This window comes from Hyperolius riggenbachi, chromosome 10 (assembly GCF_040937935.1).
Source record: "Hyperolius riggenbachi isolate aHypRig1 chromosome 10, aHypRig1.pri, whole genome shotgun sequence".
In the NCBI taxonomy this organism is placed as follows: Eukaryota; Metazoa; Chordata; class Amphibia; order Anura; family Hyperoliidae; genus Hyperolius; species Hyperolius riggenbachi.
The window spans coordinates 250495536-250515827 of NC_090655.1; the positions used below are offsets into that span (position 1 = coordinate 250495536).

General features: G+C 46.7%; 1 protein-coding gene across 2 annotated transcripts in view; it reads right to left on the minus strand.

The window, feature by feature from the left end:
- Positions 1 to 20292, minus strand: part of LOC137535250 (oocyte zinc finger protein XlCOF6-like) — a 109012-nt gene that overhangs the window by 14604 nt on the left and 74116 nt on the right. The window lies entirely within an intron of this gene.

A 20292-nucleotide genomic window follows, 5' to 3' on the forward strand; every position in this document is an offset into this window, starting at 1 on the left:
CTTATTCCTAATAAAGATGAACCATTGTCCCAGGGCCCAGTCTACGTTCAAGAGCGCTCTTTATAGCCTATCCTATTTATATTTTACTATATTTAAGAGTCATATTCTTTCATGTCCAATAAAGAAATAAAAGGTATTAGAATATAACTTTAAAGAAAAAAAATTACTTTCAGTAAAAACGTAATACTTTTTACCAATTTCATGACATATTTTGACCTCATTATATTATTTATTATTGTTTATTACAGCTGGATCTGCTTCTCGTCCACCGGCACCACCTGCACAGCAACGCCCAGCCCGCCGACAGGACGACCCCCCCGTCTGCGCAGCCCCAGGACCTGCAGGAAGTAGATGCCCCTGGACCCAGCACCTCCCGGTCTTCCTCCCCAGGCCCCTCCTTTCACAGCCAGCGAGTGGCCAGGCGATCTGCCGGATGCCTCCAGACAGGTAAAAATCTTGCAGTCTATAATTAAGAGGTTTTGGATCAGGATCAGGGGTCGAGTCCTGCGTGAACGCGGGTGGACGACGTACACTTACTTTTATTGGAGACTGGACGTCGTCCATCCTTGCACCCTGGAGGGGAGCAGCGCAGTGGAGAGGAGCATTGGGCAGAGCAGTGGGGAAGGGCGGACGTTTCCCCCCCCCCCCTTCCCTCACCTTGGCTGTTAGTGGCAGCGGGCCTCAGTGGGCGGGATTTACCTCCTCCTGTTCCGGAGAGTTGACGTTGTGTGTGCAGCTAGTCTGGTCTAGTCAAGACCAGAGCAGCGGCACAGCTTCAACTCGCCGGAATGAGGAGAAGGTAAGTCCCGCCCACTGATGCCTGCTGCCACTACCAGCCACCACCGCAATCGTTCTGGAGGGGAGAGCCAGAAAGAGTAGCCCAAGGTGAGGGAAGGGGGAACGTCCACCCTTCCCCGCTGCTCTGCCCAATGCTCCTCTCCACTGCGCTGCTCCCCTCCAGCTGTGTGGACACCTGGCTACATATGCTGGTGCCACTATACACCTGGCTACATATACTGGGGCCACTATACACCTGGCTACATATACTGGGGCCACTATACACCTGGCTACATATACGGGGGCCACTATACACCTGGCTACATATACTGGGGACACCTATACACCTGGCAACACATACTGGGGACACCTATACACCTGGCTATACTGGGGCCACTATACACCTGGCTACATATACTGTGGCCACTATACACCTGGCTACATATACTGGGGCCACTATACACCTGGCTACATATACTGGGGCCACTATACACCTGGCTACATATACTGGGGACACCTATACACCTGGCAACATATACTGGGGACACCTATACACCTGGCTATACTGGGGCCACTATACACCTGGCTACATATACTGGGGCCACTATACACCTGGCTACATATACTGGGGCCACTATACACCTGGCTACATATACTGGGGACACCTATACACCTGGCAACATATACTGGGGACACCTATACACCTGGCAACATATACTGGGGACACCTATACACCTGGCTATACTGGGGCCACTATACACCTGGCTACATATACTGGGGCCACTATACACCTGGCTACATATACTGGGGCCACTATACACCTGGCTACATATACTGGGGCCACTATACACCTGGCTACATATACTGGGGACACCTATACACCTGGCTACATATACTGGGGCCACTATACACCTGGCTATACTGGGGCCACAATACACCTGGCTACATATACTGGGGACACCTATACACCTGGCTATACTGGGTCCTCTATACAACTGGCTACATATACTGGGGACACCTATACACCTGGCTATACTGGGGAAACATATACACCTGGCTACATATAATGGGGACACCTATACACCTGGCTATACTGGGTACACCTATAGACCTGGCTACCTATTCTGGGGACATCTATACACCTGGCCACCTATTCTGGAAATATCTATACACCTGGCCACCTATTCTGGGAATATCTATACACCTGGCCACCTATTCTGAGGACATCTATACACCTGGCTACCTATTCTGGTTACATCTCTACATCTGGCCACCTATTCTGTGGACAACTATACACATGACTACTTATACTGTGGACACCTATAGACCTTGCTAGCTATACTGGGGGTACCTATTTTGGGGGAACTGCTGTCAGATCTGTATTTATGGTGAACCGATGATGCCAGATTACGTGTATTTTGGGGAACCTCTGCCAGATTTTGTATGTTCGTGAACCACTGCTGACAGATTACATGTATTTTGGGTGTTACGTGTATTTTGGGTGATCCACTGACAGGTTTCGCGTATTTTGGGGAACTGCTTCCAGATTATGTGTATGTTGGGGGAACTGCAGCTGGCAGATTGTCTATTTTGGGGTAACCACTGCCATATTATCTGTATTTTGGAGGAACCTCTGCCAGATTATGTGTATATTTGGTGAAATGCTGTCAGACTACATCTACTTTTTGGGGATACACTACGACAGAGCTCAAACTTCCCCTGGCAGACCATTTATACCACTAAGGACATGTATATTTGGCCCCACCCATGACCATGCCCACGCTATGCTTAAACAAACCCATTTTTTGGCGCACAGCACTATGCGCTGCGCAGAGATTTTTAGGGTGAGTCCACTCCCCTCTTTTTCAAGGACTACACCCCTGATCAGGATGATACCATTTATTGGCTAACTTAAAAGAATAGAAGCATGCAAGCTTTACACTGTCGAGGTACATTTCCATTACATGCGGTACGATGTGGCACACCACGGGTGTCCTGAAACCATTGCACGGCAGTGGTATAGTTTGTATTGCGTTCAGGTTATGCGGAGCGGTGTAGACTGATCCAAGAATCTGCAGCATGCTTCATATTCTCGCAGGGCTGCATCTGCGTCTCCTCTAATCACTTCTGCATTGGGAGATGCGGAAGTGATGCGGCGAGGTGGCACTTCTATGGTGGAACAGGGCCCTAAATGTTATTGTATAAGCTTTACATTAAAAAAAAAATTTTTTCCTTGATACAATGATTATACATTTTACAATCAGGGTAACCTATTTTCCCTATTCTTTCCACAGTTCCACTGTCTACCCACTTAAAATTGAGGAGGGACCATAGGAGGCTGAAGGCAAGTGTGAGGCGGCATCAGAGAGGAGTGCCGGTCCGGGACTTCCTTATTTTGAAGCAGCAGGTCCTGGAGCTGCGCCAAAAAACAGCCCAGCAGGACGAGCTCATCGCCCGATTAATGGGCACCAGGGGCAGGCGTGATGCCTAACTTTTTGTTTTGTGTGTGTGGTTTTTTTTTTGGGGGGGGGGGGATAGTTTTGTTGGACCATTGTAGCCCCTGACACACTCCAATGAGTTGTGGTTCACCATGAGCTTGCTGGTTAGTTTGTACCTCTCGGTCAGCCCCATTTCTATGGGCGTGCGATACGTGCAATCGCCCGGGGCGCTGGATTGCAGGAGGGGAAACAGAGGTGGTGGGAGTGAGTACAATAGTAATAACTCACCTTCGTTCAGTAGAGTAGCCGATCCCACGCTGCTTCAATGTACTTCCTTTCCCGGCATCTGTCTCTCAGTACAGCGCCTCCCTGTGATGATGTTCCGCATGTCAACACAGGGGGGGCGCTGTTACTGAGACAGATGCCGTGAAAGGAAGAACATTGAAGCAGCGTGGGATCGGCTATTCTGCTGAATGAAGGTGAGTTATTACTATTATGCCCGCTCTTACCAAGCTGCAGCGCCTACCTATCTAAACTATACTGCAGCACCTACCTACCTACCTAATCTAAACTGCAGAACCTACCTACCTACCTAATCAATACTGCAGTGCCTACCTACCTGCCTAATCTATACTGCAGCACCTACCTACGTTAGATGTACTGCAGCAACTAACTACCTACCTACCTGCCTAATCTATACTGCAGCACCTACCTACCTACCTAATCTATACTGCAGTGCCTACCTACCTGCCTAATCTATACTGCAGCACCTACCTACCTACCTACCTGATCGATACTGCAGCACCTACCTACCTACCTACCTACCAAATCTATACTGCAGTGCCTACCTACCTGCCTAATCTATACTGCAGCACCTACCTACCTACGGTAGCTGTATGGCAGCACCTACCGACCTACCTACCTACCTAATCTACACTGCAGCACCTACCTACCTAATCTATACTGCAGTGCCTACCTACCTGCCTAATCTATACTGCAGCACCTATCTACCTACGGTAGCTGTACTGCAGCAACTACCTACCTACCTGCCTAATCTACACTGCAGCACCTACCTACCTACCTAATCTATACTGCAGTGCCTACCTACCTGCCTAATCTATACTGCAGCACCTACCTACCTACGGTAGCTGTACGGCAGCACCTACCTACCTACCTACCTACCTAATCTACACTGCAGCACCTACCTATCTACCTACCTAATCTATACTGCAGTGCCTACCTACCTGCCTAATCTATACTGCAGCACCTACCTACCTACCTACCTACGGTAGCTGTACGGCAGCACCTACCTACCTACCTACCTGATCTATACTGCAGCACCTACCTAGCTACCTACCTAATCTATACTGTAGTGTCTACCTACCCATCCAAATCTATACTGCAGCACCTACCTACGGTAGCTGTACTGCAGCAACTACCTACCTACCTGCCTAATCTACACTGCAGCACCTACCTACCTACCTACCTAATCTATACTGCAGTGCCTACCTACCTGCCTAATCTACACTGCAGCACCTACCTACCTACCTACCTACCTAATCTATACTGCAGTGCCTACCTACCTGCCTAATCTACACTGCAGCACCTACCTACCTACCTACGGTAGCTGTACGGCAGCACCTACCTACCTACCTACCTACCTGATCTATACTGCAGCACCTACCTAGCTACCTACCTAATCTATACTGTAGTGTCTACCTACCTACCTAATCTATACTGCAGCACCTACCTACGGTAGCTGTACTGCAGAAACTACCTACCTACCTGCCTAATCTATACTGCAGCACCTACCTACCTACCTACCTAATCTATACTGCAGTGCCTACCTACCTGCCTAATCTACACTGCAGCACCTACCTACCTACGGTAGCTGTACGGCAGCACCTACCTACCTACCTACCTACCTGATCTATACTGCAGCACCTACCTAGCTACCTACCTAATCTATACTGTAGTGTCTACCTACCTACCTAATCTATACTGCAGCACCTACCTACGGTAGCTGTACTGCAGAAACTACCTACCTACCTGCCTAATCTATACTGCAGCACCTACCTACCTACCTACCTAATCTATACTGCAGTGCCTACCTACCTGCCTAATCTATACTGCAGCACCTACCTACCTACCTACGGTAGCTGTACGGCAGCACCTACCTACCTACCTACCTACCTGATCTATACTGCAGCACCTACCTAGCTACCTACCTAATGTATACTGTAGTGCCTACCTACCTACCTAATGTATACTGCAGCTCCTACCTACCATACCCTACGCCATAGAGCCAAATTAATCCATGCCATGCACTGCGGATCAAACAATCCAAAACAGTATGTATGCATGTTGGATTATTCTGGCTCTGTACAAATTAACATGCTGACACATCATTGCATTCCAGCGGTTCTAGAGGTGTGTTTATCTCTTAAGGGGGACAATGGTTCATTTGCATATATTCAGCAGTGATGCACTGGGAGACATCTCAAGCTCACTCCAACCTGAATCATCGCAAATTCTTTCTGTTTTAAGAAAGCAAACTTTTGTGTTTATTTTAAATATGTTTTGTGTGGTTTTTGAGAACCAAAAATTTTTTGCATGTTGCAAAACAAAAAAATAAATATTTTTGGGGGTTAGAAAAAGTATACGTTTGTTTTTTGGTTATATTATCTCTCATACTGACACATTGCGTTGGAGTGGATTAAATAATTACAACAGAAATGCAGTGACATTGTTAGAACAATGCTTTTCTGAAACATATTTGATCGCTTACTTAGGGCCCGTTCAGACTGCACGTGTTTCCAGCTGCGTTTTGGAAACGCGTGCGGGAGGCCGACACGCACGACATCAGACAGTGCATAGAGATCACTGTCTGATGTTCACACTGCATGCGTTCCGGACCTGTGCGGTCTGTGAACGCATGCTGCATGCAGATTTTGTAAAAACGCGCGGCTGTCCCATTCGCTTTTCAGTGATGGGATCAGCCACGCAACGCACACAAACGCGTATGGCGTGCGTTCGTACGCGTTGCGTTCCGCACGCATGGCCATCCGCATTTGTGATCTGAACGGGCCCTTAGTTGTAGGTGTTACATTGCTTGTGATGCAATCCCAACATTTTTTAAAATCATCAATGTCCGAGACAAAGCACCAGTGTAAAAAAAATAAAAAATAAAAATGTATGAATATATGTAGCAATAATTAATTGCTGCCCCCAGTAGTTCATAGGTAGCCAGACCTCTCCCCTTCCCCCCAGTAATCCATAGGTAACCAGACCTGAACCCCTTCCACCCTCCTCCCAGTAATCCATAGGTAACCAGACCTGAAGCCCTTCCACCCTCCTCCCAGAAATCCATAGGTAACCAGACCTGAAGCCCTTCCACCCTTCTCCCAGTAATCCATAGGTAACCAGACCTGAAGCCCTTCCACCCTCCTCCCAGTAATCCATAGGTAACCAGACCTGAAGCCCTTCCACCCTCCTCCCACAAATCCATAGGTAACCAGACCTGAACCCCTTCCACCCTCCTCCCAGAAATCCATAGGTAACCAGACCTGAAGCCCTTCCACCCTCCTCCCACAAATCCATAGGTAACCAGACCTGATGCCCTTCGACCCTCCTCCCAGTAATCCATAGGTAACCAGACCTGAACCCCTTCCACCCTCCTCCCAGAAATCCATAGGTAACCAGACCTGAAGCCCTTCCACACTCCTCCCACAAATCCATAGGTAACCAGACCTGAAGCCCTTCCACCCTACTCCCACAAATCCATAGGTAACCAGACCTGATGCCCTTCGACCCTCCTCCCAGTAATCCATAGGTAACCAGACTTGAACCCCTTCCACCCTCCTCCCAGTAATTCATAGGTAACCAGCCCTGAAGCCCTTCCACCCTCCTCCCACAAATCCATAGGTAACCAGACCTGATGCTCTTCGACCCTCCTCCCAGTAATCCATAGGTAACCAGACCTGAAGCCCTTCCACCCTCCTCCCAGTAATCCATAGGTAACCAGACTTGAACCCCTTCCACCCTCCTCCCAGTAATCCATAGGTAACCAGACTTGAACCCCTTCCACCCTCCTCCCAGTAATTCATAGGTAACCAGCCCTGAAGCCCTTCCACCCTCCTCCCACAAATCCATAGGTAACCAGACCTGAAGCCCTTCCACCCTCCTCCCAGAAATCCATAGGTAACCAGACTTGAACCCCTTCCACCCTCCTCCCAGTAATTCATAGGTAACCAGCCCTGAAGCCCTTCCACCCTCCTCCCACAAATCCATAGGTAACCAGACCTGATGCCCTTCGACCCTCCTCCCAGTAATCCATAGGTAACCAGACCTGAAGCCCTTCCACCCTCCTCCCAGTAATCCATAGGTAACCAGACCTGAAGCCCTTCCACCCTCCTCCCACAAATCCATAGGTAACCAGACCTGAAGCCCTTCCACCCTCCTCCCAGAAATCCATAGGTAACCAGACCTGAAGCCCTTCCACCCTCCTCCCAGTAATCCATAGGTAACCAGACCTGAAGCCCTTCCACCCTCCTCCCAGTAATCCATAGGTAACCAGACCTGAAGCCCTTCCACCCTCCTCCCAGAAATCCATAGGTAACCAGACCTGAAGCCCTTCCACCCTCCTCCCAGTAATCCATAGGTAACCAGACCTGAAGCCCTTCCACCCTCCTCCCAGAAATCCATAGGTAACCAGACCTGAAGCCCTTCCACCCTCCTCCCAGTAATCCATAGGTAACCAGACTTGAACCCCTTCCACCCTCCTCCCAGTAATTCATAGGTAACCAGCCCTGAAGCCCTTCCACCCTCCTCCCACAAATCCATAGGTAACCAGACCTGAAGCCCTTACACCCTCCCCCCAGAAATTCATAGATAACCAGACCAGAACCCCTTCCACCCTCCCCCCAGAAATTCTGTTTTATTTAATTTTTTGTTTGGGAGTACTCACTAACAGTGGGAACACTGCTATGTATAATCAAAAGAAGGTGGTAAATTATAATAAAAAGTGTGGAGTACCCTAACGGTTGGGGACACCCCAAAAACTGAACATGAAAAGGTGAGTATTTTTTTTTTGTTTTTTTGTTTTGTGGAGTGCTCCCTGACAGTGGGAACACTGTCAGTCTATAATCAAAAGAAGGTGGTAAATTATAATAAAAAGTGTGGAGCACCCTAACGGTGGGGACACCCAAAAAATTGAACAGGAACAGGTGAGTATTTTTTTTTTTTGTGGAGTGCTCCCTGACAGTGGAAACACTGCTATCTATAATCAAAATAAGGTGATAAATTATAATAAAAAGTGTGGAGTACAGTACCCTAACGGTGGGGACACCCTAAAAACTGAACATGAACAGGTGAGTATTTTTTTTTTTTTTTTTTTTTTTTTGTGGAGTGCTCCCTGACAGTGGAAACACTGCTATCTATAATCAAAATAAGGTGATAAATTATAATAAAAAGTGTGGAGTACCCTAACGGTGGGGACACCCCAAAAACTGAACATGAACAGGTGAGTATTTTTTTTTTTTTTTTTGTGGAGTGCTCCCTGACAGTGGAAACACTGCTATCTATAATCAAAAGAAGGTGATAAATTATAATAAAAAGTGTGGAGTACCCTAACGGTGGGGACACCCCAAAAACTGAACATGAAGAGGTGAGTATTTTTTTTTTTTTTTTTTTTTGTGGAGTGCTCCCTGACAGTGGAAACACTGCTATCTATAATCAAAAGAAGGTGATAAATTATAATAAAAAGTGTGGAGTACCCTAACGGTGGGGACACCCCAAAAACTGAACATGAACAGGTGAGTATTTTTTTTTATTTTTTTTTTTGTGGAGTGCTCCCTGACAGTGGAAACACTGCTATCTATAATCAAAAGAAGGTGATAAATTATAATAAAAAGTGTGGAGTACCCTAACGGTGGGGACACCCCAAAAACTGAACATGAAGAGGTGAGTTTTTTTTTTTTTTTTTTTTTGTGGAGTGCTCCCTCACAGTGGGAACACTGTCAGTCTATAATCAAAAGAAGGTGGTAAATTATAATAAAAAGTGTGGAGCACCCTAACGGTGGGGACACCAAGAAACTGAACAAGAAAAGGTGATTTTTTTTTTTTTTTAAGTCAGCAGAAGCCATTTTGGTGGCAGGTAGTAGGCAAAGTCCTAGCTTGTGGCCCTGAGAGGAGCAGCGGCTCAGTCATACAGAAAGTTGACCATCACCCTCAGTCAGCCCAAGCCATTTTGGTGGCAGGTAGTAGGCAAAGTCCTAGCTTGTGGCCCTGAGAGGAGCAGCGGCTCAGTCATACAGAAAGTTGACCATCACCCTCAGTCAGCACAAGCCATTTTAGTGGCAGGTAGTAGGCAAAGTCCTAGCTTGTGGCCCTGAGAGGAGCAGCGGCTCAGTCATACAGAAAATTGACCATCACCCTCAGTCAGCCCAAGCCATTTTGGTGGCAGGTAGTAGGCAAAGTCCTAGCTTGTGGCCCTGAGAGGAGCAGTGGCTCAGTCATACAGAAAGTTGACCATCACCCTCAGTCAGCCCAAGCCATTTTGGTGGCAGGTAGTAGGCAAAGTCCTAACTTGTGGCCCTGAGAGGAGCAGCGGCTCAGTCATACAGAAAGTTGACCATCACCCTCAGTCACCACAAGCCATTTTGGTGGCAGGTAGTAGGCAAAGTCACCGGAAAGGTGGAAGAACAATAAACAAAACAGCAGCAACATCAGGGACAACACTAAACATAGCAGGACATAGCAGTGCTCCATGAGGGTAGGAACACTGAAATACTTTTGCAGCAGGAGCAGGAAAAAATGAAATTGTGCACTGTAACGGTGTGAGCAACGATATCAATAAAAGTGTTTTTTTTTTTGGGGGGGGGGGGGGGGGGGGGTTAACCATAGAGCTCCATAAAAGTGGGAAGACTGCTGTACCTTTGAATCAAATTGTGCAGTGCACAATAATGTTGGGAACCCAACTGAACATGAAATATTTAATGTTATCTTATAGACATATAGGATAAATCAGAGGGAGTTGAAAGCAATCTCATTCAGTTTCTGTCTCTGAGGGCAGGGGCTGAATATTCACCATCAATCCAGGACTGATTCATTTTTAAGAAGGTCAGTCTGTTCACTGAATCTGTAGACAAACAGGATCGCTTTTCAGTAACCACCCCACCTGCCGCACTGAATGCACGCTCAGAAATGACGCTGGAAGCCGGGCATGCCAGAAGTTGAAGCGCATACTGCGCCAGCTCGGGACAGGTTTCCAGTCTGGCGGACCAAAATTCCATAGGGTCCTCTGTGCGCATACTGTCAGATGCACCAAGTGACCCCATGTAATCACTGACCATGCGGCTCACCCGCTGGTGAAAACTTCCTTCTACTGTTCTTGTTGTTATTGTTGGACGCTCAGAGAAGTAAAAGTTTCTCATTGCTCCAAAAAGGTCTCCAGGAAGAATGGGTCTGCTAGGCTCAGCTAATTGCTGGGTGCGATGAGTGGGGATAGCTGTGATCTCAGACTGTGGAAAGGCCTCCTGCACATGACGTATTAGGGCCTGCTGCAGCTCACGCATCCTCTCCTCCTGCCGGCTTGCTGGAATGAACTGACCCAGTTTCCCCTTACATCGAGGGTCTAAAAGGGCGGCCAACCAGTAGTCATCCCTCTCCTTAATGTTTTTGATCTGGGGATCTCTGCGTAAGCATTTCAACATATGAACAGCCATGGGGAAGAGATGGGCCTGCGCCTCCAAATCATCCGGTCTGCTCAACACATTAAAATCCTCTGACTGCTGCTGCTGCTGCTCATCCTGCCTTCCAATGTCTACCCACCCATGAACCACAGATGCCGCACTGGCCTGCTCTCCCTCCTCACAATGATCAGGCACCTCAAGTAAGTCCCGCGTGAAAGTAAGCTCCTCCTCCTCCTCATGTGCCTGAGTCTGGGTGGCTTGGAGCAAGCTTTGTTGTTCAAGCTCATCAAGCGCATCCTCCCCAGCTGTCATCAGGCTACTCAGACTCTCGTCCAGCATGTACACGAGAGGGATCACTTCGCTGATACAGACTTGTGCCCCACTTACGAATGTTGTAGCCTGATCGAATGGGGACAAGACACGGCAGACTTGATACATCAGCCGCCACTCTTCCTGGGTGAATCGGGCAGGTGCGCCCTGGGTGCCATGTCCTCCTCGGAGGTACTCTGCAAACGCCTTTTTCTGCTCGCACAACCTATTCAACATGCGAAGTGTGGAGTTCCACCGTTTTGCACTATCTGCAATGAGCCTATGGGGGGGGCAGGCCATGTTTCTCCTGCAATTTAGACAGCAAATCTTTGGCATTTGAAGAATAACGTAACTTCGATACAACTCTTCTTGCATGCTGCACCACATCACTCAAACCTGGGTAGGTGCGTAAAAAGCGCTGCACCACCAGGTTGAGTATGTGGGCAAAACATGGCACATGGGGGATGTTGCCCTGATTCAGGGCGGCAATCAGATTTGCTGCGTTGTCACATACAACATGACCAGCCTGGAGTCTTCTTGGGGTCAGCCACTTCTGCACCTGTCCATTGATAATGGCCAGGACATTTGGTGCAGTAAGTCTCTGCTGCTCAACGCTGACTAAGCCCAGAACCGCCTGACAGCGTCGATGTACCACTCTGCTGTGGCCAGTCCCACGGGCACGCTTACTGGGGGCCTCAGCTGTAGCGGTTGCGACATGACTAGAGGCAAGTGTGGAACTGTTCCCCTTGACACCACGGGGCGGCGCAACCAGCTCATTGGCAGCCCCAGGACTGGAACCCTCCTGTTGGCATTGGAGGGTGACCCAATGTGCCGTAAAGGACATATAACGTCCCTGGCCATGACTGCTGGTCCAGCAATCCGTCGTGAGATGTACCCTGTTGCCTACAGAATAGTCAAGGGACAGGGTCACATTATCCACAGTGTGGCGATACAGGTCAGGTATTGGTGTCCTAGCAAAAAAATGGCGGCTGGGGATCCGCCATTCTGGTATGCCAAACCTCAGCAGCTCGCGAATGGCTGTACCCTCCTCTACTAGACTGTAGGGCAATAACTGCTGGACCATAGCCTGTGACAGCAGCCCATTCAGCCTCCGGATCCTGCTGTGATGGGAAGGCAGTGGCTTTGTCGACCTTATCGACTCAGTAATTAAGGGCTGGGTGCTGTGAGCCACTGACGAGAAACGTGCAATTGAGGTAGCTGACATGTGGCCTCTACTGCCAGACTGTGTTGCGGAGTGAAGGCAGGGGGAAGGGGTGCCGATGTCAGAACCTGAATGGGAAGAAGGATGGGGCACTGTGCGGGGTATTTTACCCATTGCTTCCTGAACAAGCTGATTTTCTCTCTTATGCTTTTTTATGTGGGAGAGTGGTCCACCTGTGCCCGCTCTTGACAAGTCCTTCCCTAAACGCACCTTATGACCACAAATGTTGCATATGACAATGTGGGGATCAGATTCATCAACGGTAAAGTACTTCCAAACTGGGGCTTTCTTAGATGATTTTTTAACTGGTTTTTCAGTCTCAGGCACAACAATTTGGGAGAGGGTGCTTTCAGATGCAGGCTCAGGCTGTGGCTGCTGCCTCGTTTGAAAAAGCCTACCAGAGGAGCCACTGCTTCCACTAGGTCTCATGGTATGCTGATGCAGCCTCTGCGGCTCTGAATCATCTGAGCTGGCATCATCATGATGTTCAGGCGGGGCATAGTCCCTATCCAGATCATCGTCACTACATCCCTTATAAGAACCCAGCTCATCATCATCAGGATAATTGGGAGAAAGAAGGTTGGGAGAGCCCTCATCCTGGATGTTATGTTCTCCCATTGAGGACTGAGACTGATCGCGGGCAGGGTACAAGTTGTCATCATGATCATCACCCACCAATTCCTCATCGATAACATTCTGAGGTTCATTAAAAAAAGTCTGGGCATCAGACTGTAGGTTTATGTCGGACTGCGAAAGAGCTTTGTCCACAAGGTCTGCAATATGTGCAGTATATGGAAGTGAAGGCTCATTTTGGATGTTGGTGGCAGATCTTTGAGCAGGCATGGGTGTGCTGCTGGTACTGCTGCTACTCTCCAGGGCCTGAAGATTGGGGGACTGAGAACCGCTATCTCTCGTCACAAACTCCACAATATCATCAGCCTGGCTCTCCATAATGGGGCGTCGTGGGCCCTTCATCATCATAGAATCGCGCGTAAGGTTGTAGACTTTTTTTGGAGTTACATCTTCACTCCTCACTGTGCCTGTTGAGGATTGGCCACTACCTCGCACTGATTGTCCACTACCAACTGACTGTCCCCTGCCAGTTTTGGACTGACCCCTGCCGGGTACAGTGCATCCCCTGCTTGGTGCAGAGCGTCCCCTTCCTGCTGTGAAATAGGGATGTACTTTTTGGGTTGCTGGTTCTTGATCACTGCCTGTCAAGGTGTCAAACAAACATCTTTTTGCAGTGGGTTCAATTCCTCGGCCACGGGCACGGCCTGCTCCACCTCTGCCAGACATTGTAGGGAATATGTTCAGCAAGTGCCAAACGTTATTGTTTTATTGAAATGTAGGGGAAAGTGACAAATGATAAACGTATAAAATAAAATAAAAATAAATCAAATTAAAATTTCAATGTAATGAGGGGGGAGAGGACTGGAGAGCTAGTCCAAATTATATATCAATTGCTTTTGGACAACGCACTTGAAATAAATCCCCCCACAAAAAAAATGAAAATAAAATTCAATCAAATCAAATAATCAAAATGATAAAAAAAAACAAAAAACACAAAAACAATTCACTCTCAGCACACGATCCCTGAATCTAACGGATTTCACTCTATTACATATCACAGGCCCTCTCTGGTCTCTACAATCTACACGCTTTCACTGTAAAATCACAAGCCCTATAATCAGTTTTCCCTGCCTCTAACACTAAACAACAGAATTCTAACCCTAAACAAAGCCCTAACTACAATAATCAACTTCCTAACACAGGCTTACAATCACACAGATCAAAGATCTAAGATAATGCAATAGAATTGCACTTAATATGGATGTGTAACTGTATCACTCTCTGTCTCACTCCTTCTCCTCAGAAAGTGAAAGCAACCCACAAAGAACACAGATCATGGCTGACAGCTTATATACTGAAGGGCGGGAGAAGATACTATTGGTTGCTTAGGATGTAGCTCACAAACAAACTTGGTAATTGATTGGCTACTCCTAGAAAAGGGGAGTTGTGCCTACGAAATTACGCGTAAAAGACCACTTTACTTACGGTAAAGTCTTTTCCAGTAGTCATGAGGACAGCACCCCTGGATGAGACTTGTCTCCCTCCCCACTGTGGACAGGAAACTGTTAAAAGAAGAATTTGCATAAGCAATAGGCAGCCACATATAAGATACTACACCTGCCACAGTACCTCAGTTAATAAAAAGATGACACGGACATTTAATGATGCTTACACAAACTTATTTCTCTTTCCTACCCAAATAAGGGCGGGTTGCAGGGGTGCTGTCCTCATGACTACTGGAAAAGACTTTACCGTAAGTAAAGTGGTCTTTCCCAGAACGTCATTTCGGACAGCACCCCTGGATGAGACGATATACAAGAGTTAAAACCTTAGGGTGGGACCACAGCTTGCAAAACTTTCCTTCTGAAGGATAAACCTGCAGAGACAGATACATTAAGGCGATAGTGCTTTACAAACGTATTGTGACTTGACCAGGTCGCAGCTCTGCAAATCTGATCTATAGAGGCCCCTGCCCTCTCTGCCCAAGAAGTCGAAATTCCTCTTGTGGAATGAGCCATGATAGAATTGAATTGCTCCCCCTGTGTCTGATATGCTAATGAAATAGCCCAAACAAATGTATAATCTGTGTAGGATTTAATTAAGGAAGATTTCTCCTAATTAATGATCCAACCTAGATCTTGTAGTAAGACTACTGTCGTAACAATCTGATCTCTTACCGAATTGGGAGATGTCCCCCAAAACAGAAAATCAAGGTAACCCAAAATGTTAACCTTTCTCTGTCTAAGTGTAGCCAGAACCCCAGACATTACCTTCATAAACAACCCTGAAGCTGAGGATAATCCGAAGGGCAAAGCATTAAACTGATACATTCTTACCTCTTCCTCCATCTGGATGGCAAACCTTAAGTATTATTGAGAAGACAGATGTATCGGTAATTGAAGATACGCATCTTTTCAGTCTAGAAAGGCTAGGAAATCGTACTTCTGTAAGAGATGAATAATAGATCAAATCCATCCTGAATTTTCTGTATTTTACCTTCTGGTTTAGACTCTTTAAATTTAGTATGAACTGATAATTTCCCTGTAGCTCCTTTACTAGAAAAAACACAGGGCAATAGAATCCCTGTCCTCTGACATTTCGGTACTTCTCGAATTACCGTTTTTTTCTAAACAGGGAAAGGACTTTCGATTGTAGGGCTTAAAACTTTATTTGGTCCTGCAAGCGGGGAGTAATGCAAAAGCTCTTAAAAGGAGGCTGGCTGAACTCTATTCTGTATCCCTCCAAAAAAAAAAAAAAAAAACACCTTAAAGGCTCTTTCCCACTAAGACGTTGCGTTAGATGCGACGCTAAGGTCACATAACGTGCCCCCAACGCAACGCATGTGAGCTTTGAAGTTGGATGCTATTTAGAGCCACGTTATGCGTCTCCTGATGGGTCTGTGATGCGTACTTTTTGACGCATACTATCGGACGAAAACGGCGCATGCGGCAAAAGACTGTGGAGAGCACGTGATCGGAAAACTCCGCATCACGTGGTCCTGCCAGCCAATAAGCGGCCGCTCCAGGAAGTTAATACTGCAGTGCATATTAATTAGTCATGTGGCTGGTCACAACAGCGGACTCTCCCCTCCTCTCCTGCAAGAAAAAACAAAAAACACACATTATTGAGCATATGCAAACAGTCTAATGCGGCTAAAACCGTGTATAACGCACAGCATGCGGCACTTTCTTTAAACGTCCAGCGTTAGAGTGTAACACAACGTGGGCACTGTGAACAGCCCATTGATTTTTCATTACTGTGAGCTGGGCTGCGTTACAAGCTGCTCTAACCTGCGCCTGTAACGTCCCACTGTGAAAGAAGCCTAAACAACCAATATTTTGTGCACTGTAGTTGCCATGTTTTGAAATTTGCAATTCTCCATCTCACTGGAATACTAGCGTCATTGCTTATCTGACTTCTTGGTAAAAGTGAAGTTGGACTTAGGGCCGGTTCACATTACAAACGCGGACGGCCACGCATGCGGAACGCAACGCGTACGAACGCACGCCATCCGTGTTTGCATGCGTTGCGTGGCTGATCCCATCACTGAAAAGTGAATGGGACAGCCGCGCGTTTTTGCTAAATCTGCGTGCAGCATGCGTTCCCGGACCGCACAGGTCCGGAACGCATGCAGTGTGAACATCAGACAGTGCACTCTATGCACTGTCTGATGTCGTGCGTGTTGGCCTTCTGCACGCGTTTCCAAAACGCAGCTGGAAACGTGTGCAGTCTGAACAGGCCCTTAGGCTTCTGTGACTTGTAGAGAGCCCATCTCCTGCCCTTAGAGGACTAGGGATCTGACTTATTCTTAGAAGGAGGGACGAAAGGACCGTTTACTTTGAAAAGGTCCTTTCTTAAAGGAATACTATCGATACCCAAGTGTTCTAAAATTACAATGTACAAATAATGTCTAAGTTGCTGTGTAAACATTTTCCTACCTTTCATGTTAAATATCAGAGGCAAAAGCTGTAATTTACTGAGGGTAGGATTAGCTATATTGGGACAAATAAATTGCAGAAGGGGTGTCTACTTCAATGCACAGCCAGAGTTGCATATCGGACTACAGAAAGCAAATATCAAACAAACTCTGAAAGCAAAAAACAGTATGAAAAGCTGTAACAATTAGTTACATTTCCTCTGCTCTCTACAGACACTTCAGTCCGAAACAGGACACAGAAGCTGCAGCTGTTCTCTCTGTAACACACAGTTACACAGAGTTATCTGATCAAGTGTGAGGGGAATTTCCCCTCTCCTCATGGCTCAGAGTCAGTTTTGTCAGTAAAGTTTGAAAGCATTTTGATAACAGTAAACAAAGAGGTTGCTACTAAAATGTATACACCAGTACTTAGCAACACTTCCCAAACAATTCCTGTGTCAATTGAAAATATGTGAATCGATAGAATTCCTTTAACAGGAATACTTTTTTTTTTTTTTTTTTTAATGTGTGTCTGCCGTTCTGTCTAGAGGGTTGTCTAACTGACTCAAACAGCAGACCCCCTTCACAAGGTACACCACATAACTTGATTTTGAAGAATTGTCATCATTCCAAGTTTTTACCCATACACCTCTTCTGGCTGAATTAACTAATGCCGTAGTTCTGGCCATAAGTTTAACCGTATCATCTGAAGCGTCCACTAGATAATTGGAAGCATTCCAAACTTTAGGGAAATCATTCAAAATTTCCCAGAAATCCTCAAAAAAGTAGGTCAGTTTTGTTTGATACCCTTGAAAAATATGGATCTAATTTAGGCGGGGTTCCCCAAAATCCTGATCTTCAGGAGAACAACAACATTTAGATAATGATCTGGGCCAAAAAAAACTTTTCCTAGATTATCCCACTCCTTAATCCTAATCTCAAGAGTAGAATGGACTGGAATAAGGCGAGAATGAGGATCCGCCAAACTCTCATACATTTGATCCAAAGGTGTCAAAGATTTCTGCTCAGACTTAATACCTATTAGTAAGTCTTTCATTAATTCAGGAAAAAAACATTGCGGTTAGGGCTCTTTTCCACTATGAAATGCGATCGCAACCGCATTTGCGATCCCAATCGCACTTCAATTTCCACTATGCGATTGCGCTACTATACCTATAGTACAGCTCAATTGCATACAATGCAGGAGGATGACGATTGCGATTTGTCCAAATCGCATCGCAATCAGATTGCACTAATGGAAATTGCTGCTGCAGCTTCCATTGGTTTAACGTACCTCGTGATCAGAATCAAATCGTAACTCGCAGAGTAATGAAAAAAAAGGCCCTTAGTCAGTTTTACTCAAATCTTCCTCCTAGTTTGATACATTTTCTCTGTGCAGAGAGAGTTACTATAAAGGAGGCAGCCCCAGCATTCCTTTACATGTGCATTTTTGTTTAAATTGCCTCTCCTTGCCCTGAATCTGTCTAGTTCTTTTAAACAATCTATTTAATTGCTGCAGCTTAGAAGAACTTCAAGAATGTTACACATGCAGGCTTTCTAATGTGAAATTTATCTGAAAACAGGTACCCAAGGGGTTAAAAACACAGCCTGGGTATTCTGGGATGCAGTTTGTTCTGCTCTCACTGCAGCTGCCTGGGAGGTCTGTCTCTCCATTAGCTTGCCTGTTATGGCTAGCTTATCGCCTTCTCTAAACAGCCTGGGTTTCTCTGCTCACATTTGCCTGCTTTAATTTTTATGAATTAACCTTCAGTGACCTGTGTTGGGATAATCTCCGCACAAGTTGTTAATTTCCCGCACCTGCTCAGGAATTATAGATTTTCATGCGGACACAGGTTTTATGAATGCACACTTTACTAAATGGTGGGTAAAGTCAGCTGTTTTGAGCATTACCGCATGTAGGAATGCTCAATAAATAGAGGCCTATGTCTCTTGGAAGCAGGAGGCATAGTTAGAGGTGCAGACAACATAGGAGATGATGGATTAGCTATAACAGGTAGATAAGCCATAGCAGTACTAGTCCCAGGCCTATCTGAAGCAGCTGAGGCGGTAGAAGCAATAGCAGAATCTTTAATTTCCTATTGCTGTGGGCTTTCTCTGTACAATACTGGCACAATTTCCATTCAGAGTTGCCAATCCATGCTGACTGGACTGAGTAGAAGATTTTTCAGACTTTTCAACCTTCTCAGTCTTATGTCTTTTGGGGTATAAAACATAATAAACGATAGCCAGCCATTAGACAAATCCCTCTATACATAACATACATCCAGCCAAGCAGAAGAAACATAATCACATCTACTTGCCAGAGAGGGATTCTGGGCAGATTCAGCAGATTGTGCAGGAGCTGCCCAGAGGCGTCCTCCATGATCCCAGCCACAAACCAGAGTGCATCATGGACTCTACAAACTTATACCTGTGCTGCTGATTTGATGCAGCTGATCCAATTATGCATGCGGCCCCTGCCGGCTAAGCATATGCTTAATCAGCTTCTTACCTTAAGGAATCAGCTGTATGCCGATTCCTAATCACCGCCGCGGCCCCTGCCGCCCGGCTCAGACTTCAGATCACGCGGGACGCCAGCGCGTGACTATCTCCGGTTCAACTGGAAGTGAACTCTCTCCAATGCACGCACCTGCGCGCATAAAGTTGCTGCCTCCGATGGAGAAGCCTCCTCCACGCTGCAGGGCTCCGACTGTTCACTGAACAGTGCTGCTTGGAGCCCTGGAAACCGCTGCCCCTGCCGCCTGACATGGATGGCACTCCTGGAGACCTCTCCCATGCATCCCGTCCGGGACAGGAAACTAAACTGAGGTACTGTGGCAGGTGTAGTATCTTATATGTGGCTGCCTATTGCTTATGCAAATTCTTCTTTTAACAGTTTCCTGTCCACAGTGGGGAGGGAGACAAGTCTCATCCAGGGGTGCTGTCCGAAATGACGTTCTGGGAAATTAAGCGTAATTTGCCATAAAATTACGCACGCCTACGCTATTACGGTAGGCGGCGTAATTACAATACAGCTTTACGACTTACGCGTACATACTTACGCGTAAGACAGTAAATTACGCGTAGCGCTTACGCGTAAAATTACGGTAAATTACGGTGCGTAATTACGCGCATGCGTAATTTCGGCCCAGCACTGCCTTAGTGAGGGTAATACAAGATTTGTACATACTCATTTATTAAAGCTCATTCCACACTGTGGGCCTGGAGGACGACTGATTATGATGTCACACCTTCCCCACAGTCCACACCCCTAGAAAGTTAGACCACCCCCACTATTCACCTACCCACTAAAATTAACTTTATTTACAACAGACACTAACTTACATACAGAGACATGTGAACATG